Source organism: Triturus cristatus, chromosome 4_1 (assembly GCF_964204655.1).
Source record: "Triturus cristatus chromosome 4_1, aTriCri1.1, whole genome shotgun sequence".
Lineage (NCBI taxonomy): Eukaryota > Metazoa > Chordata > Amphibia > Caudata > Salamandridae > Triturus > Triturus cristatus.
The window spans coordinates 439,392,266-439,412,853 of record NC_140585.1 but is presented as its reverse complement, the minus strand read 5'-3'; the positions used below and the strand labels follow the sequence as shown (position 1 = coordinate 439,412,853).

Genomic DNA, 20,588 nt, shown 5'->3' with positions numbered 1-20,588 from the left:
AAACTTGGAGCTGTCCCCTAGGAACACTCCAGTATGGTCAGAGGCACAGGAGTGAGTACTGCTACATTGACCTGCAGAGGGAACAAGGACTCCTGGGTACAACCGGGGAGGTATGGGGGGGGGGGTGGGAGTTTACTGCGGGAGCCTGGTCGAAAGGATTTTTGCGGGCTTGCTTACTGGATTTTCCCAAGGATTAGCCCTAGGTTTGAAACCAGGCAACTCACTTCCAACTCTGCATGTTCTTCCCTCAATTTGCGCATTTCTAAATGTAAGGTCTGTAACACCTAACCTAGATCTTGATTCTCTGCTGCAAATGTTGCAAAGCCCTGGGTATTAATGTGATCTTGATCCATGTCTCCCAAAAGGACTTGAGTTGTTGTGGCTTGGCCTTATGTTACAAAGCCACTCACCTGAACTCCAGGCTGGTTCTCTGGGGAGACGACTGCACCCAACACCCCCTGAAACCTTGCCTGGCAGCAATGACAATATGTTCACACTGTACCAGGGAAGGTCCGAAGGGGAAGCGGGTTGGGAGAGAGAAAGAGGAAAACAAACACACTGGACCACGGTGCGCTGGATGCCAGTTCAATGGATTTTTCTGGGTTACGTTTTCAGGGAGCTGACTATGTTGCACCTTGATAACTGTTGTTCAGTGACATGGGTCATTGACTATCTGTGGACGATAATAAAGAATTAGTGTGTAAAACTGGATGCACCTGCAACCCTATACAGTACACGCCTAATTATATAAATTGTATATGTGTGTATATACACATATATATTTATATATGCAAATCAACTCCTTCCCGTCTCACTCGCTTTGTCAGCTGAAGAAAGAGCACGGACCCAACAAATGTTTACTGCTGGTTATTTATTTCATTGCTCCCAACAGACCATGGTAGCCATGACGCGTTTCATCCCTCACAGGGGACTTGATCACATGACGCGCTACTAGCAAAATGGTTCGTTTAAATAATTTCCATTTTTTTCTCTTTTTTTCCCCAATACCCACGTGATTTTGTATTTAAAGTGTATTTAAAGTAATTGTAACTCTAAAATTCATGGACTTAGAAGAACTGCAGCATGTATAATGACACCTTTGCAAGATGACCAGTCTTTTTTTTTTTTTCTTCTTTTTTTTCATATCTCTTACTGTTTTTTCATCACCATCTAATTATGGAGATTGCATGGAGATGTAAACTATTCTTGTATGAATTCATAAAAATACATTGTCTACACATATAAATATATAAATAAGTATGCATTAAATAGATAACTGGATAAATCCTGTCGTTATGGATACATACATATCAACTGTGCAGAGACTTATGTATGCTTTTACCGGTATAAATACCCGATTTCATTAAATGTTATTTAAAAATTCACAATACACATCCATATATTCCACCAAAAAAGACAGTTGAGTTCATTTCCTGGTACAAATATCTAGCCAACAATCCTATTTTGTTTTTTAAAAAATAAGACCATAAAACCTGTTGTTTATTGCCATGTCACCTTACTAGTCCTTTGATGTTACTGTGTGAATAAATAGATTGAATAAAGTGTCTGGTGCATATAACTAATCAGTGCTGTGAACCTATCTAGCTTAAAAATCTAAAAGTGTGAGGAAGACGTAGGCCTTAATATAAAGCGCATTGCTTTTTGTTATTTAACTGATTCATTTGATAACGCATTATATGATAAACCTGATATTGTTAACTAAAATGTATCTAAAAAATCGTCATCCTTAAAGTTTTTTTTATCCAAGTAGACTGGCATGTAATTCCTCAGTAGTATTCATCCCTTTCGGGTGTTTGGTGTCGAGATTTAATGTGTAAAACATTTCTAATTTACAAAGTGCTTTTTCTCGATCACCACCCCTTTTGGTTGCTGGGACTGAATCTATGAGAAAATATTTAAGATCCTTGCAGTTGCCTCCATGGAATTCATTAAAATGACGTGCTACTGGCCCTTAAGTGCTGGAGCACCATTCTATGTCCCTGTAGGATGGTACTTCCTACATATTTTAGTGCACAAGGGCACTCTAGCACATATACCACATGATCTGTTTTACAGTTCAAAGCCTTCCCAATTTTTCTGGTTTGTCCGCCAAACGGAGTTTCATAGGAAGTAGTAGTTACTCCGTGTTGGCAGGCTTTGCAAGTCCTGCACTTATGGAACACAGCTCTTTGATTTAACCATGTACGTTTTACTTGTACACCACAGGGGTCATTTTTGACTAAGACCTCTTTCATTGAAGGAGCCTTACTGTAAATGATGGTGGGTTTCTTTGGAACAGCCCCCCCAATTACAGGATCGCCACGGATAAGGTGTCAATTCCTGTTAATAATGCTTTTAATGGCTTTTTCTTGTTTGATAATTTTAGATTCATTCTGAAATTTAACAGTCTCATTTGCTGGTTCACTTATATTTGATTTCTGTTTAGTTAGTAAAATCTCCGTAGGTAATAAATTACTTTTTTTGAGGGCTAAATCTAAACCTTTCTCGGTGTAACCTCTCTTTAAATCTGGTTATGCAATCCTTTTGTGCCAATTTCAAATCATGGTCATTACTGCATATTCGTTTTAGCCGCAGTAATTCACCATAGGGGATACTTTGTATCAGGTGACCCAGGTGAGAGAGATATATATATATATATATATATATATATATATATATATATATATATATATAATATTTTTGTACTTTGCTGTATTCTGTACACGCCCAATATGCTGCACTTATAATGTGCTGAAAGAGATAAAGCATTAGTTAATATATACACAAGGTAAATGACAACAACGTATGCCTTTACAACATGAGCTCCATACTTTTGCTTGCTTAGTCATATCTTGTAAGCCAGTGTGTGCAATCTGTTTTTACCACTCTGGGCACAGTTTTCTAAAACGTGTTCATAATTTCAAAAGAGGTCTTTGCTTTGCTTTTGCGTCCCAAAAGAAAATAATAATATAAGTACCTTTTATTGTCTTTGGATCTCGGGCCCGCCAGATGCGAGCACTGAGAAATACCTATAATAATTTTGTCATATTTTTATTTTGTTTCAGAGTTCTGCCTCGAAAGATCTGGTGCGGATGAATGCATTGCAGAGGAGATGGGAACGTGACTAGAGACTGGAGATGATGGTAGAAGAAGTCCTACTGGAAGAAGGAAGAGACGCTGCTACGCCGACTGGAAACAGGAAGAGACACTGCTGCTGCTGGTACCACTGGAGAACAGGTAAGTGTCCAGACTAGCTGAGGTCAAACACCTTGTGCTCGATCTGACTTCTTTCAAAAAAGAGCTCCTCTAGCTTGCTAGAAGTGCACGTCTCGCTGGTTACAGGTGCTGGCAGTTCATCACGAGGAACTTAATTACTGGCACAAATGTATCCCAACCGAAAGCACGAGGGAAAAAACATGTCCTGAATGTAATTACCTGCACTAGCGTTACCTAATTGAAAACACGTGATAAAACAGTTTCGCATGTTAGGTTAGAAACAAAACATGAGCAGCCTACCACTCCCCACCAAAGATGAGCACACATGATGAATAATAAAGTTTGCGCATGTCAGTTTATAAACAAAACATGGGAATCCTACCACTTGCCACCAGGGATATTATCAACAATATATGTCTTATGTGAACAATGTATGCACAACCTGACTTGACCACAAAAGAATACGCCAGGGACACATATAAGAGGGGGTTTAACTTATGCACTGAGGAACGCTGTGGCAGAAGGACTCAGGGTCATGACACAACCACAGCACCTGAATCCGCCCTGATTTCAGCCACAGACTACATCAGATTCCTCCTTAACCAAGGAAAAACAGTGGCCCTGATCGTCCTCGACCTCTCAGCAGCCTGATCAAAAGGCTTCACAACATTGGAATTCAAGGAGACGCCCTCAAGTGGATTGCTTCCTTACTCACTGGAAGAACCCAGATAATCTGCCTTCCTCCCCTCTGAACCCAAAAACACCATCTGCGGCGTCCCTCAAGGGTCGTCCCTCATCCCTACCCTGTTCAACATCCACATGACTCCCCAGGCCATCGTCCTCAGATCACATGGACTGAACATCATATCCTACCCCGATGATATCCAGCTCAAGCTCTCGCTATCACAAAACCCCTCCTACACGTTGACCAACGTCTGCAGGTGCATGATGAGCATCGCCAACTAGATGAGAGACAACTACCTAAAGCTCAACACAGACAAGACAGAAGTGCTGATCTTTGAGAACAACAACTTCCCATGGAACGACGCCTGTCGGCCGCCCGAACTAGGTAAACTTACCCAGTCCGACTGATCACGCCCGCAACCTCGGCATCCTCCTGGAGAGCAAACTGACCATGAAAAGACAGCTCAACACAGTTTCATCTGCCTGCTTTCTCACCCTTCGCATGCTACGCAAGATCTTCAAGTGGCTCTCCATCTACATCAGATGGACCACCACACAAGCACTTGTCACCAACCGACTGGATTACGGCCATGCACTCTACATAGGAATCACTTCACAACTCTTCAAGAGACTGCAAACAATCCAGAATTCAACGGCCACCCATACAGAAGAGATGTGAGTTCGATGTTGATCTACACCTTGAAAACCCTCCACAACCAGGGACCTTCTTACATCGACCACCAACTGAACTTCAACCTTCCCTCCAGACACCTGTGTCCTACCACCCGCTGCCTCGCCCACACACTCCGAATTCACCGCAGTAACAGTGGAGGACACGCCTTCTCCGAACTCGCTTGTACTTCCGACCCGGATCAGTGTTCCGTCGGATCAGCGTACTCGCTGCTTCAGCCTAGCCATTCCTCTGGCTTCCTCCGGAACTTGACCTCCGGTACTCGTGACGGAACGTATTCGTGTCCGCTCTGCCTTCAGATCTTAATCACCTGTGAACCGGGTCGGAAGTACAACCGGTTCGGAGTGGTTTACTTATCGCACTCATTGTGATCCTTATTCCGGAGCACTACATTTTACTTACTGCAACCTCCTTTACCAGCCAGGTTGAAAGAACAACCGGCAGAGAGATCCAAGATCTCCTTCGTATTGCCTTAAGCCCTGATGAAGTCTTGTATCACTTCCCCAGACGAAACACCTGTTGGCTGGGCATCTGTTCAAGAATAAAGAAGAACATAAAACAACTTCTGCATGATTATTGTTTCCTAAAGTATATGCGTCTACTGTACTTGTGTATCGGATCTTTAGAGACAGAGTACTTACTCTGCAACGTAATATAGACGTGTGCACAGGCCTTTATCCAATTTTCTTGGAATAGAACTGTTTCTACCTTTTTATAAATCATATTTTTAATACTGTTTTGTGAATTTTTGTCGTTTTGGTTTAGATAAAGATTACTTATTTTTTCTAAACTGTTGTGGTGTTCATTTGTTTTGTTTTCACTGTATTACTCTGTGCGCACAAATGCTTTACACACTGCATCTGAGATAAGCCTGTCTGCTCATGCTAAGTTACCAAGGGGGTGAGCAGGGGCTATGTTAAAAGTGTATTCTCCTTACCCTAACTAGGAAGAAGGGTCCCTAGTTGGACAAAGGTGCAAACCATTGCCAACTAGAGACCCCCCATTTCTAATGGCAAAAACAGCAATACAATATTCAATGTTGGGTATAGGATGTGCCCTAATGGCTAGGGAGTCGACTTCGAAGCTGGGAAACCGGGTTCGAGTCTCGGCAGGCACGCTCAACATCCTGTGATTGTGGGAAAATTACTTCATGTCCCGTGCCTAACAAAAATGAATGTGTCCATCTGTAACACAACTGGTGCTCATGTAAAGCGCTCTGATACCTTTGGGTCTAGTTTGCGCTATATAAAACTCAAAACACAAAAAAATTATTTTGATTTATAGACATTTATTGGGCTCTTCTTACAAATGAGGGGAACAGGATCTGCGTTAGGTACAGTGGGAGGATGGAGAGCTGCAGGAACAGCATTAAGTTGCCTGATGGGCATGCATGGAAAAGAGCGACTCAGCAGGAAAACAAAAATCAGCAGGGGCAATACTGAGTAACATGCCATTCTTACATGGAAAGGGACAGCCCGGCTGGAACACAAAGGAAAGTGGGAGATGAACGGGAAAACTCGCAGGACACTTTGAAGGGATCTGCCTGACAGGAGCGCACAGCGCAGAACAAAATGTCACATGGTAACCATTGGGTGCAAATGCCGGGCTGGCGGAGCAACAGCAGTAGAGAGACGGGTAGTGGGTGGCGCAGAGTTCATTGCCTGAGTGAGGTGGTCCACTACTTTTAGAATAACCAATGAAAAACTGTGAGTTGAAACAAACACTAATGGGACAGCCCTGTGGACCAGTGCCTAATGCCAGCTAATCCACTGTAGCCAGTGACTTAAAGGTGTAGTCCAAAAGACCCTTTCTGCATGTGTATGTGGTGTGTAGTGTTGTGTCAATAGCTCTCACTAGGCAGCCATGCTGTCTGTAGGTGAGATCTTAAAAGTATGGAAACTGTAATTCTGAGTGCAAGAGGGGCAGGGTGAGTATGTTTGAGCGTGGGGCCTGAGACATGGCTAAAAATAGCAAATCTTATAACTGTTTTGTTCGCTGTTAGCCTGCAGGTAATTGTATATAAAATATGTGCCCATTTACACACTTAACTGATAGCTCATATTATTTTTATTTGCTTTTAGAAGCATAATTGTTGACCTCGAAAGTGTGACAGTTTTGCAGTTTTTTAAAATCATTAATCCGAGAATATTGTATGGTGTACATTGTTGTCAGGCATCCTTCTTGCTGGAATAGGACACTGCAACAAAGAATTTACACTCTTATCTCTGCTGTAAGTATATCAACCCACTGCTATATATCACTCTGATTAGAACATGTAACCAACATGTCACACAGTCATCCTGTTGAGCTCTCGTACTGGATCTCAATCTGTGGCCTTCAGAACACACCGAAATGTCAGCAGAACTTGAATTCACCCAGCCTGTTATTTGGTCTGGCATTAAAATCTGTGACCTGCAGGCTTAGCATCATCCTCTGTATGTTTGACTGCAAGCGAGTCTTGGAAGCTATACCCACTTCAGAAACAGTCTTTGAAGGAGTGTTGGAAACATCAGATCTAAAGCCACTTTAGAGTTACTTCCCATAAAAAGAACTAACTTTAGGGGTATGGGAGCCTATAAAATCTCAAAACGGGGTTACTACTATTCTCACTCTCGAGATTTCATGTATTATCTAAAGAGCCTACCTGAAAGGTTGTATGTTATAAGGTAGAGGACAAAAATATTGTGGTACCAAAATGTCAAGGCATAAATATTGAGTGCATAGAGGTAAGGATAGATTTACTGTTCTTAATTTCACATCTGCATACCTTGAAAATATATAATATAAAATATATATTGTAAATCTATACTTACCTATGTGAACTTAGTTTCATGATATTTTGGTCCTCAATATTTTGGCCCCTAAATATTTTGTCCTCTATTTTGGTGGAATACCTCCTGAGAAAAACAAGCATGGACAAAGCCAAGATGTTTGGTTTAAGGGTGCTAGCAAATGGAAATGCAGGCATGCACAAATGAAGTTTGCATGCTTCAGCACACTTAATCAAGCCTTCTCATTCTTTCAGTCAATGTTTTTGTATTGCCAGATTACCCAAGGAATACCTTAAACTCTGCATAAGGTGGTGTAGCTCAATAGATAGAGAGCGTGCTGTGAAGAGCTATGGGCTCAGATCCTAGTAGGCATGACCCAACTTTATGTATGTTTTCTATAGTGTATAACACATGTGGGTATGAAAACACGTTTTGTTTTTTGAGTTTTATATAGCGCGAACTAGGCCCGAAGGTATGAGAGAGCTTTACATGAGCACCAGTTGGGTTACAGATGGACACATTCATTTTTGTTAGGCGCGGGGAGTTGAAGTAATTTGCCCAGAATAACAGGATGTTCAGCGTCCCTGCAGAGACTCGAACCCGGTTTCCCAGCTTCTAGGTCGTTAGGGCACATCATCTATTTCCCTGGCAAAATGCATATTTTACAGCGAACATCAAAAAAAAAAACCCAGTATAAAACAGTAACAAGGCAATCATCATTTCTGGCAGCGCTATGATATCATTATTGGAAGAGAGGTGCTGGACATATGGGTATGATCAGATGTCAGTTTGATTCATTCTGACAGATATATAGTCTAAAGAGATGAGTATTTAGATGTTTGCAAAAATACGTTAAGGAAGGTTTTACTGTTAAGTTTTCGGTTAGTGAGTTATGCTGGTCAAGAATTGTTTTGGAGATGGGTAACTTGAGCATTAAGTTTTTTTGTTTTTCTTGACGCTCCTTTACTACCAGACTGTTTGAGCTTGGATTTGAGGTAGGTTGGGGCTTTGAAGTGGATAATCTTGTAAACTAGATATCCTAATTTAAACATTATTCTGGCTTCAACTGTTAACCAGTGTAATTCAGCTAATATAGGTGTAATGTGATCAGTTTTGTTACGTAGACGACACAAGTTTTGCTGCAACATGGAAGACCGGTTTCAGGGGCATGAGGGCCTTTGTAGGCTACTTGCAAATAATGGTTGTCAAAGGTAATCCTTGATAGAATGAGGAAATGAGTTGCTGCTTTTCAAAGGGGTGAGTTTTATCTTCTTTAAGCAATATACCTAAAAGTTAGCTGATATGCCAAATGTTTTGACATGGGTAATTGTAGAAATATTTGAATCCAGAGTATTATAGAGAGTAGGGACTGTGGTGGAGAGTGACCAGCCAAGTTCTGGGATATTAAAGCTGTAGATTGCACCTGGTCTAAATACTTAAATCGTGGAGAGAAAAGAAAACCTTGGAGAGAAAATAATTAATTCATGTTTTGGGTGTTTTGCATTTAGCAATTTTCAACCATCCAGGTTTTTATCCTTAATAATATGGCTCATAGCACACTGTGCCCCAAACAGAAGATATTTTAAGGTAGACTTGTTTGTCCACTGCAAATTGATGAATGAGCATCCCACTGTCATGGCATAAGTCACAGTGGCTCCACGTTCAGGTTAAAGACAGTGGGAACCAGGATGTTACCTTGGGGACAACACAAATGATAGAAGATTTGGTTCCGTAGCTGTCATACTTCACTATCCGAGCATGGCTAAGTAGATAGAATCTGAACCACTTGAGCACCGAACCTCTGATGCAGAAGCGTTGATCAAGCGTTCATCAAGTTTTAAAGTTAGGTGAAAAAGTATGAGAAGACCTTGTCTCCGCTATCAAGAATTTGGTGGATGTGGAATTCTGACTGACAAACTGTGAACAGGTTTGTTTTGTTGATATGATCGTTCACTTGAAACGAGACACATTTTTCCAGTGCTTTACCTAGCCATGGAAGTTGGAGACAGGTCAGTTACTAGAAGGAAGATTCAGGTCAAGGCAATGTTTCTTTGAGGGGTTGACGCTGATTTTACTTTGTTTTGTTTAGCCACTTCTCATTTGAGGTATGTATTTACCTTTATTTATTTATATTTTTTCTTCAATTCAGATTTTTAACATTATATTGGACTTGGGCAATTCATTGAGCAATTTTGTAGTCTGTGGTCCAGTACTGTGGTGCTAGTGCCTAAACAAGGGTCTACTGATTTGTGGTTCTGTATGGACAATTGAGCCCTCAATGAGGTAACCAATGCCTATCCTAAAGAGGATGAGCTTGTAGATCGGTTACGTGCTGCAAAGTACTTGAGCACGTTGGATCTGACCAGTGGATACTGGCATCTGAGTAGTGGGTGCTGTCAGATTACCTTGTACCAGATACAAAGGAGAAGGCAGCATTTTCTACGCCAGATGGGCTATATTAGCTTATGTTGATGCCCTTTGTTTTGAAGAATGCTCCTGCTACTGGTCAGAGCCAGGTGAACCGCGTTCTATCTGGAGGTCTGAAAGAGTTCTGTGTGGCCTATCTGGATTACATAGCGGTGTTCAGCAATTCATGGCAGGATCATCTAAGACACATAGGACAGGTGCCGGTAGTCCCCTGTGGTCTACCTTGAGATTAAGGTGTGGAACTGGAGGATTCACCTGTTGCCAATATTCAGTCTTTGATGGAGTGGGAGATGCCTACTAGTGAGACTGAAGTTGTGCTCCCTCTAATATAAATATTTTTGGCCCCATGTTGGTGGGGTTTCCGCGGCTTATAATTGTGAGGAGGAGGCGAGACCTCCGCCACAAAGGGAGCTGCATGCCTGCAAGGGTTTGGACTGGGGCCCAGCCTCTCCCTGCGGCCAACCCCACACCCAAAGGTTGTGCGTGGCTGCCCTCACAGGGGGATCGATTGTAGGGCCTGTCTCCTACAACACGCCACACTCAATCTTTGGCATGAGGTTACTTTATTGTGAGGGGTTGGCCACTACCCCCACAAATTACATCGCTAATAACATGTTCCACGAGATGTTTGACAACATCACTGTAACATTTGAAATAACATCATTGATGACAACACTGTGCATGGCAGGGGCGCGAGTTATAGTTACCATAGGATGCATAGTTACTAGAGATAAATAAAACTGGTGCATATCAGTGTTTTTTTTTTTTTAGCTTAAAACATTACGTTTTCCAATGAAATTTTCACCTAACTATAACATCACTTTAGCTTTTGGTTTGTTCAGTATATGTAGGTTCACTAGTACCTTGCCTGCACTCAGGGTGGGTGCCTCCGTTACGTGTCGGTGATACCACGATATCTGTATTTCTTACATCCAACAGGAGAAAACACAGAGCGCTCACGGGATGACATTTCCAGATTTTATTACCAGTAAATGCGTTTCGAGTTTCATCTTTCTCAATACCAACAAAAACACCATGAACATCTACACAATGCTTTTAAATTAAAAACTTGCACTCCCGTTGGTTGCTTGAAAGTTATACGAAAAAAGGGGACTGCTACCATCCTTTTTGACAACAAATGTCCATGGCAGCCATTTTTGTGTGTCTCACTTTTCATTATACCTAATGGTAACATGAGCGCTGAGTGCAGGGGAGGTAGTGTGATGTCATGAGTGATGTCGCTGACCATGTTATGAGTGATGTAATATGTGATGTCATAAGCAGTGTATTGCGGGGGCGTGAGTTATAGTCAGCTCAGCTAACTACAACTGCTGCCTTTCACTGGTTTTGTACAAGTGAAACCTGAGCTTACCTATAAAATCTCAGTGGTGGTGTGGCCAGGGGTAGTGTGGCCAAGCCGCAGACCAAGAAATGCCTGGCGCGAACTCCGCATCTGTTGGTGCAATCTTTGACAATCCTACTGACGCACACATTTTTTGGAGGTTCTATAAGAATTCGGACGGCCAACAGGGGGAGGTTGGACAAGCACCTCCCCAACCTTCCCCACATAGCGGATCTGTTGCCAGTGTTGAGCTCCTCACAAGTGAATGACCGACAGGCCTGAACTGTTGTAATAATTGTCTATAATTTTTGCATGCTGTATATATATAATATGGCTTGATTTCCTGCTATTATAATGATTGGGGCAGTACACATAGTTCCTCACTGTTATCCTGCATTTGCTGGGCGTCATCGAAGCGTTGCCTCCCCCTAGGTGCGTCGCACACTGTTGTTCTCACAGATTGTAATGCATCAGTCCTGGTTTTTGACTCTCCACATGGGTTGCTTACAGGATGCATGGCTATTGGGTTCTTTGCCTTGCGAGTTGGGTCGTGAGGCTGGGCGGGGGGTGGGGATGTTACCCACAACGTTCAATGTTCTCATAATTCCGGCTCCAAACATGACATTTGCCTATTATCGGCCACCATAACTTTCATTCTTAATCTGACACATGACGCACATGGTCACTGCCCCTGAAATATCTGATCACTCGCTAATCACCTGGAATGTGCGCAGGCTTAATAACACTAAAAAATGCAAACACGTGATACATTATCTACAGCGACATAACGTTGATAACTTCTTACAGGCAACTCACTTGCCCAAAGCAGACACTACACACTTTGCAACGGGATGGGGGGCTCACCGCTTTTACTCTAACTATAGTAATTATGCCAGGGGTACTGCGATCCTCATCCATAAACGTCTCCCTTTCTCCTTGACATGCTGCCTGACTGACCAAGAGGGGTGATACTTTATTGTGGTTCGTAAGTTGATGGGCCAGATGTTCACTCTGGTGTGTGTGTATGCCCCAAATGTTGACAGCCCCGAATTCTTCCACAAACTAGATGCCAAGCTGGTACGGGTGTGCTCGGGTGGGTTGCTGCTGGGTGGGGACTTCAATCTACTCCTAGACAGTTCCATTGATAGTTCCTCCAGTGCGGCTGCCCCCAAGCCTCGGGCACGGCAGGTTTTACTGGACATCGGCGAGGAATTTCAGCTCGCTGATGCATGGAGGACTCACAACCCAGCGAATCCGAGGTTCACACACTACTCTGCCCAACACAACACCTGGACCAGACTAGATTTTTGGTTCTCTCCTACACCCCCATCACTTGGTACACTACAATAGACATACTTCCTCGGACTTACTCTGATCATGCCCCGGTCGTGCTTAAGCTTCGTCTCCCTAGACCTGAGGGACACGAACCGCAATGGAGGTTTCCGGGTAGAGCGTTAGATGACGACTTATTTGTTTCTGAAATTTGGGATGCCATTGAGGAATACTTTGAACTAAATATGGGGTTGGTGGACACATGGGCGACTCTCTGGAATGCTTTTAAGGCATACATCCACGGTGTGGCCATCGCAAAGCATGGGGGGTCCTGAGGGATTTGCGGATGACATTAGCGAATATCGAGCAGCAACTTGTTGCTACCGAAGCCTCTATACTTTGCTCTCCTGACTCCGCCAAGGATGAGCGGCGTCGACTGGCCCTGCTAGTAGAGTTCCGAGAGGCGGCAGAGCGAGAAACTGACTTCCTCAGTAAATATGCTGTGGCACTTAGAAATGGCGAGGGCGAACGACCGGGGCGCACTTTGGCACAACTGCTGAGGCCCCCGTATTACAGGTCTTGCATTACAGAACTCCGATCTGACAAAGAGGCTATACTGACAGACCTGTCCGATATCCGTGACACGTTGTTAGCCTATTACGAACGCCTGTACACCTCTAAACTAACACACACCTCTTCAAAGCGAAAAGGACTTCGCTGATGTTGCGTTAGTATACATGGAGAAATACATGCAGGACTTCCTTTCAGAGCCATTTTCAAAAGACTGAATAACAGATGCTATAAATGCACTAAACGGCTCATCTGCCCACGGCCTTGATGGCTTCACGGGGGACTTTTATAAGCAATATAAAGACATCCTAGCCCCAAAACTAATAGAAGTATATTCCGAATCTTTAGAAAAGAACCAGCTGCCGCCGACCCTGCGGGAAGCAGTTATAGTATTACTACCCAAACCTGGCAAGGATCCCTTGCTTTGTGGGTCATACAGGCAGTTATCCCTCTTGAACTTCGATTATAAAATATTAGTGAAAACAATCTCGACGCGCCTTGCTTTGCTGATGGACAAAATCATATCCCCTGTTCAAGTGTGGTTTGTCCCACACAGATCTACTTCGCTAAACCTCCGCATGCTTTTCACAGTTCTACATAGAATCAACCCGACTAGTCCGGCCTCAGCAGTATTACTAGATGCTGAAAAGGCGCTCCATTCCCTTGATTGGCTTTTTCTATGGACGGTCATGCGCAGGCTGGGCATGCCCTTTGGGTTCATCAACCTTACGATGCTGCTCTGCTCAGCCCCAACTGCCAGACTACGCTTAAATGGCACGCTTTCTCGGTTCTTCTCCTTATCCCGCGGTACTAGACAAGGCTGTCCCCGCTGCTCTTCATTCTAGCAATGGACCCCCCTCATTCGTCACTTCCAGGCGCGACACCTTCATAAGAGGCTCCAGTTTAACACGGGCCCACTACTGGATTCTTTGTAGGCGGATGATATTATCTTATATGTCTGGAATCCCCAAGAAAACTTAGATCCTCTCATCCGAGAGATCATCAGATTTGGCTGCTTTTCTGGCCTCAGTATAAATTGGCATAAGTCTGTAATCTTTCCCCTAACTGCGGGTACAATCCGATGGGAGTGTTACTACCCAATGACTTGGTGCTCTGACTCCGTTAGATATTTGGGTATCAACATACATTTGCATACCAATTAAATATTATTATCAAACTATGGTATACAGCGATACATACACTGGAAGAGCAGGTGGACAGGTGGATTAGATTACCACTTTCAATTGCTGGGCGTAACGCACTGATAAAAATGATTGTCCTGCTCAAATTCTTGTATTTATTCAATAATATTCCTATTCAGTTACCGAATCGTTTTTTTGAATCTATATGCACACACCTTATTAGGCTGATTTGGGGGGGGGCAAACGCCCCAGAGTCCGCTGGGAGATCATGACACTCCCGTATCACAAGGGCTGTTTTGGCGTTCCTAATTTTCAGATACATTATTTGGTCACCCAATGCAGCTATGCTCACACCTGGTTCCATCCAGATGCCAGAATCCCCTACTTACGCCCTGAGGCAGACCTAGTCCTTCCAAACATGCTACGTACAGTCTTGCTCCTGGGTTACCCGCGTGACCCACTTCACATTCAGACGGTCTCAACAACAAGCTGGGCTTGGCTATAACTGGTCCGGATGTTGGGATCATCGCCACTATACTCCCAGAGCATACCACTCCCGAATCCACTGTAGATTCCCATCACGGGGGAGGGAATAGTGCAGTGCACTCTTTCACGATTTGACATGGCATTCATTGGGGACCTCTACATAGATGGCCAAGTTTTTTCTGTCTCTTACAGAGCTAAATTTGCAGGGGCATCGTTTATGGACAAGTTTATACTTACTCGACTTGGTGCCGCAGTTAAGGCCAAGCTTCCTGGTTGAGCCCGACCCGTTCCTCCCCTTAACCATAGTGCTAGATAGCGACACTGGGGACATTTAATTTCCAAACTATATAGATCCTGTATGGAGATAGTCCCAGTACACGAGGCTAAAGTACGGACCGCGTGGGAGGTGGATCTGGGTCACCCAATTACGGACGACCAATGGGCTGCATGCTGTCTGCAAACCAAGGCGATACCGCTAAATAGCCGACATAAACTCATTCATTTCAAATTCCTGCGCCCTATTTATATTACTCCTGCGATGTCCCATAAACTTGACCCCGACAAATCCCATTGCTGCCTAAAATGCAAATCCCCACAAGCAGACTTTGCACATCTTACCTGGACCTGCAGCAAAATCTGCACATACTGGTCAGATATACACCATATACTTGGGACTATGACGGGCTTAGTCCTATCCCCAACTCCGTAAGTGGCCCTTTTGGGATATGTGAAAAATATCCCAAAGTCTGTTAGGAAATACACCGCCATTGGGCTACTCTTGGCGAAAAGGGAAATTAGCGCTGAAATGGGGAAGGAGGGTGGCGCCGACGAGTAAAGATTGGCTGAATAGGAGAGGAGTTGGCCTAACGGCTAGGGCGCTCGACCTTGGACCTGGGGAACTGGGTTTGAGCCTAGGTAATGACGCTGAACATCCTGTGATTCTGGGCAAATCACTTAATCTCCCCGTGCCTAACAAAAAAAAAATGAATGCGTGTCCTCATGTAACGTAACTGGAGCTATGTAAAGCGCTCTGATACCCGATTGGATTAGAGTCAAGTTTGCGCTATATAAAACTCTGAAAAGAAAAATGACGGCAAAGTTATTCACACATCAAAAAACGCTCTTCCGATGGAAACTCCATCCTAACTATAACTGTTTACAGGTGACTGCCAGTAGGATATATAGATATATATTTATATATAAATAATTGTACAATTTTGATCCCAGCAAAGAGCACCCCATAATGCTTTAGGGCTTTTTAGAAGTTCATATTTTCTTGCTTTATTGCCCTAGAAGAGGCATGGGCACACCCAGAACTTTTTTTAATGTTGCATGGGGGAGTTTCTGCAACCACCCACGACATTAAAAAAAAAAGTCAAGTGTCCTGGGTTACTAAGTCCATGACCCCAAGACAGATTACCATAATTTTTTAAAAGGACGCCATCTGATACTGCCATTGCCGATGGGGGGACTCCAAGCCCCAAAGACCATCACTCGCCCAGGCGGTAGGAGGAGCTCTACACAAGCTCATAAGCACGGCAGCAACCCCGCGGCGCGGAACGCCATCTGATACTGCCATTGCCGGTGGGGGGACTTCAAGCCCCACAAACCATCACTCTCCTAGGAGGGTGGAGGAGCTCTACACACGCTCATAAGCACGGCAGCAACACCGCGGCATGGGACACGTGCCGGTCGCGCCCTGGCAAAACCCGGGCCAAGGGTGGGTCCATCCTGCGCCCGTCAGCAACAGGAAGAGGCAGAGCAGGGCCACCCCTCTTGGCTTCTTTTTCACGCACGTCATCACAAACTGTAAGTACTGGGGAGCCACCTTGCTATATTCCCAATGTTACCCTCATTTCCTGGGGTTACTTAACAACACTCTGGCGGACACTTTGAGCAGAACATCAAATTCTTTCCTCGAATGGGAACTGGAGCAGTCCGTACTGGATCGCATTTTTCAGATGTGGGGCAGGCCCAACTTGGATCTTTTTGCTTCCAAAATAAATCGCAAATGCCCATTTTATGCCAGTTGGGGTCCAGAGAAGGGCTCTTGGGGAAATGCCATCATGATGAGGTGGACGGGGATTTTCGCTTACTCTTTCCCTCCCTTTCCATTGGTTCCGAGGCTTCTAAGGAAACTGGAACCGTGCCGAATGATTCTCATTGCCCCACAGTGGCCACGTCCGCACTGGTTCACAGAAGTTCTCCCACACTGAGAATGCAGTCCATTTCACCTCCCAGTGTCTCCAACTCTATTGACAATGAGCAAGGGCCAGATTCTCCACCTGCATCAGGCCCCTCTGCAGCTTCCTGCTTGGCTTCTGAGCTCAGTCTTTTCAAGGAGCTAGACCTACCGCATTACTGTAGGGAACTCCAGCTACTCTGAAAACCTATTCTCTGAAATGGAAACGTTTCTGTTCTTGGTGCCATGATAATGATACACATCCCCTGGACTGTTCTCCAGAAAAGGTTCTTCCCTATCTTCTCTCATTAGCTAAGTATGGACTCATGTTTGCATCTGTTAAGCTGCATCTGGCCGCAATCTCATCTTACAGACGTTCTATTGGCGGCCTATCTCTCTGTTGCAACCGTTTGGTCAAACAATTTTTAAAAGGTCTTTTCAGGACTTTTCTGCCCATCAGAGCTCCTTCCCCTGAATGGAGGCATAATCTGGTTCTCTCTCAGCTCATGAAGCACACATTCGAACATGTGCATAAATCTGAACTTAAATAGCTCGCCTGGAAAACTGCTCTTTTATTAGCGCTTACCTCTGCTAGGAGAGTCAGCGAAATCCAAGCATTTACTAACGAATCCTACATTAATTCCGAAGGTTCCATCTTCTTTCCATCTTAATGAGCCCATTATTTTATGTACTTTTTTTCCCAGACCGTCTGAGCAGGCCCTACACTCTTAGGACATGAAAAGGTGCCTTAAATTCTACTTATCACATACTGATTCCATACGGAAGACGGATCAATTGTTTGTATCTTACGGTTGTCAAAAGCCAGGTACAGCAGTGACAAAGTCTTCAGTTGCAGGATGGATTGCATCGGCAATTCAATTTTGCCACTTTAAAGCTGGAAGTCCTTTGTCTGTGCATCCTAAAGCTTATTCCACAAGGGCTGTGTCATCATCGGCAGCGCTTTTTGCCGGAGTGCCGTTGGAGAAGATTTGCCGTGCTGCAACATGGAAGAATGTGCACACATTCACATGGCATTATGTGGGAGACTGGGTCGGATATACAGACGCGGAGGCTTTATATATTGTCTAACAGGAGTGGTTTTATTTTCAGGTGGCACAAACGGGATGCTCAAAGTATCAGGGCCTGTTTTTTCTTTCCTGTCGGTGTCCTCTAGGTACGAAGGCGGTGTGGTGGTCTGGGTCTCTTCGACGGTATGGCCGGCGGCCCGATAGTGTTCCTTCTCCTCTTCCGTCGTGGTGGTGTGACCGGAGGCTCAGAGGAAAGGAAAAAAAAGCAATAGTGGCCGTTTGTGAGTTCGTATGTGAAGAATGGTTTTATGCGCTGCCGTCACCAACACCCGGTGTTTCAGTATTTTCCTGTGCACAATCTGGGATGGAGAGGGGAATGGTGAGGGGGGCGAAAGTGATTACAGTGGGTTCGGATACTACGGAAATGTGATCTCCGAGATGACCGAGTCTATAGGTACAGATAAATAGGCTCCAGAGAATGGGGTGTTTACCAAATCCTTCTCTCAGGTCTGGGCTCTACCCACTCGATTCCTCCCTGGCTTCTACAACTATGAACGCCTCCCTCCTCCCGATTCCTTCGGTACACGCCCACCTCCCGTATCGACAGCTTCCCCGACGTCCCCTTGCACAGCGGTACTCACCGGCACCGCCGCAACTCTCCCCTGGAGTTGCGGCCGCTCCTCAGCATCTTCCGGAGGACTCCACCATTCTTCGGTCCAGCGGTCGTCTGCTTCGTTGTCCTCGCTTCCGCTCTGGTCGCCGTCAGCGTGCTCCTTCTCCTCTCGGTCACTTCGTAATTCCGCGCACAACTCCTCTCTTCGGGCTCCGCTGTCTCCTACCAACGACAACACTTCCTGGGCGGGCCGTGCTTTTACCTCCCCGGGGTTTTCACTCCGGGGTCAGCTCCTCCCCTCTTCTCCGTTGTTTGGCGTGGCCGCACGAGACCTCCAGGACTGGGGCTGGTCTGTGGGAAAACAGGAAAAGTAGGTGCTTTTCTGTCCGGGTTGTTAGGTCGTATGTGTTTGCTCCTGACAAACGTCATCCTTGCCCTGAGGGATTCTGGTCCTTGTAGTGGGAAGGGGGAAGTAGTCGTTCTCTCTGGGCTCTCCCTCTTACACATTACTGTCTAGATCTGGCTACAGAAGCTGAGTCAGCAGTTGGTCAAGCAGTGTTACGCAACCTTTTTAAATAAGGTAAGCCTCTTTTGAAAGGTGACTATATTGTTTCATGTTTTTGAATGCTGTCTCTTTTAATTGTTAATGTTTCTAATGTCTCTTTCAAATGATGTGGCATTTGTTACAAGTATGCTTACAATTATATTGAACAAGGTGTCTAATGTGGTGTATATATGTGTATATGTGTATATATATATATATATATAATATATATCACCTACTGGCGGTCGCCAGTAGGTAGTTATAGTTAGGACCTATTTTCCATAGGAAATCCGCAACATTCTATTCCCAATAAGTCTGGCGCCGGTTGACGAATCCTCGCGAAATTTTCCAAACTTTTGGCCAGCTCCGCTCCTACCCTGAAAGTTTTGCGGTGATCCGTCAAGCGGGGGCCGAGAAAAAAGGGGGGCCCCAAAACGCGTTTTCCCCATGCAATTTCCCATAGGATCTGTTGTCGCAGCTACAGCCCAAACCGCTGAACGGAATGGCACCAAATTTGGCAAAGAGGTAGTCCTCAGTTCGGACTCGTGCCTTTTGCATATATGGTGTGAATCTTTTCAGTAGTTCCTGAGAAAATTAGGGTAAAAAAGTTAGTGATATCTATGGCCGCGCAGTATCCGCGGACCGTACCCGCACCGTAAGCGCACCCTCCCCGAACCGAGCGCGCACCCTCCCGATCACGCGCTGAATTCAAATTGGCTGTCGAGTGTCTCTCTACATTCGAAACCAGGAACTGTTGGCGGACATTTTCTGCCTCGGTAGAAGCGAGGCTGAAGATGCAATGGGAATAAGTGTATAAAACATATAAAGGGGGCAGAGTGGAAATACTCTGACCCTCTAGAGGTGCTTAGGGGGTCCCAGAAGGACCCCCTGGAGCCCCCCTTTTTAAAAAAAAAAAAGAAACGGCGAAATGCGGCACGGTGCTCGCATCCTATCGCGTTGGATGCACGGATTCTCTCGCGGTGGGTGCGCGGATACACGGCAACGTTTTTTGAAAACGACAAGAAATCATTGGTTGTATGACAACTTTCTACACTGAAAGGTAGGGTGTATATTTCTGTGTTTTAAAGGTATGATTGTTATTGGTTAACAAACAGATTGTAAGGAACATTATATATGATAAGCTGATATGTTGAAAAGTCAAGCACACTTCCTGTCTTGTGTAGGAACATTGTGTGCTGAACTTGTGACCTGTGAGCTCAGTGCAGTGTTCCATGACCTGTTTCTATGGTAACAGGCAGAAGGCAGATTGGGGGAAGGGTTGAAATGTATTTCAGTTGGAAAGGGTTGAAATGTTTAACCAAATGTGTGATTGCGTTAAATTAGGGTGTGAGAAGATGCACTAATTTATCACATGGATGATGTCATCAGTGATGTCATTTGAGATGTCATCAGTGATGTCATCAGTGATGTCACTGACCTTGTCATGAGTGATGTAATATGTGACGTCATCAGCATTGCATTGCGGGGGCGCAAGTTATAGTTAGCTGAACTAACTTTAACAGGGGAATTTCTAGGGTTTTGTACGAGGGAAATGTCCAGCTAACTATAACACCCCTGAAACCTATGGTTTTTTCAGTGAATTTCTAAGGTTTTTTTAAA

General features: G+C 44.5%; 1 protein-coding gene across 1 annotated transcript in view; it reads left to right on the top strand.

Moving 5' to 3' along the window:
* The window catches only part of FERRY3 (FERRY endosomal RAB5 effector complex subunit 3), a 404,396-nt gene that overhangs the window by 26,362 nt on the left and 357,446 nt on the right, over nucleotides 1–20,588 (top strand). The window contains exon 2 of the mRNA XM_085652590.1: nucleotides 3,066–3,237. The gene's annotated coding sequence lies outside the window, so the exon portion shown is untranslated. The remainder of the gene's footprint in view (nucleotides 1–3,065; nucleotides 3,238–20,588) is intronic.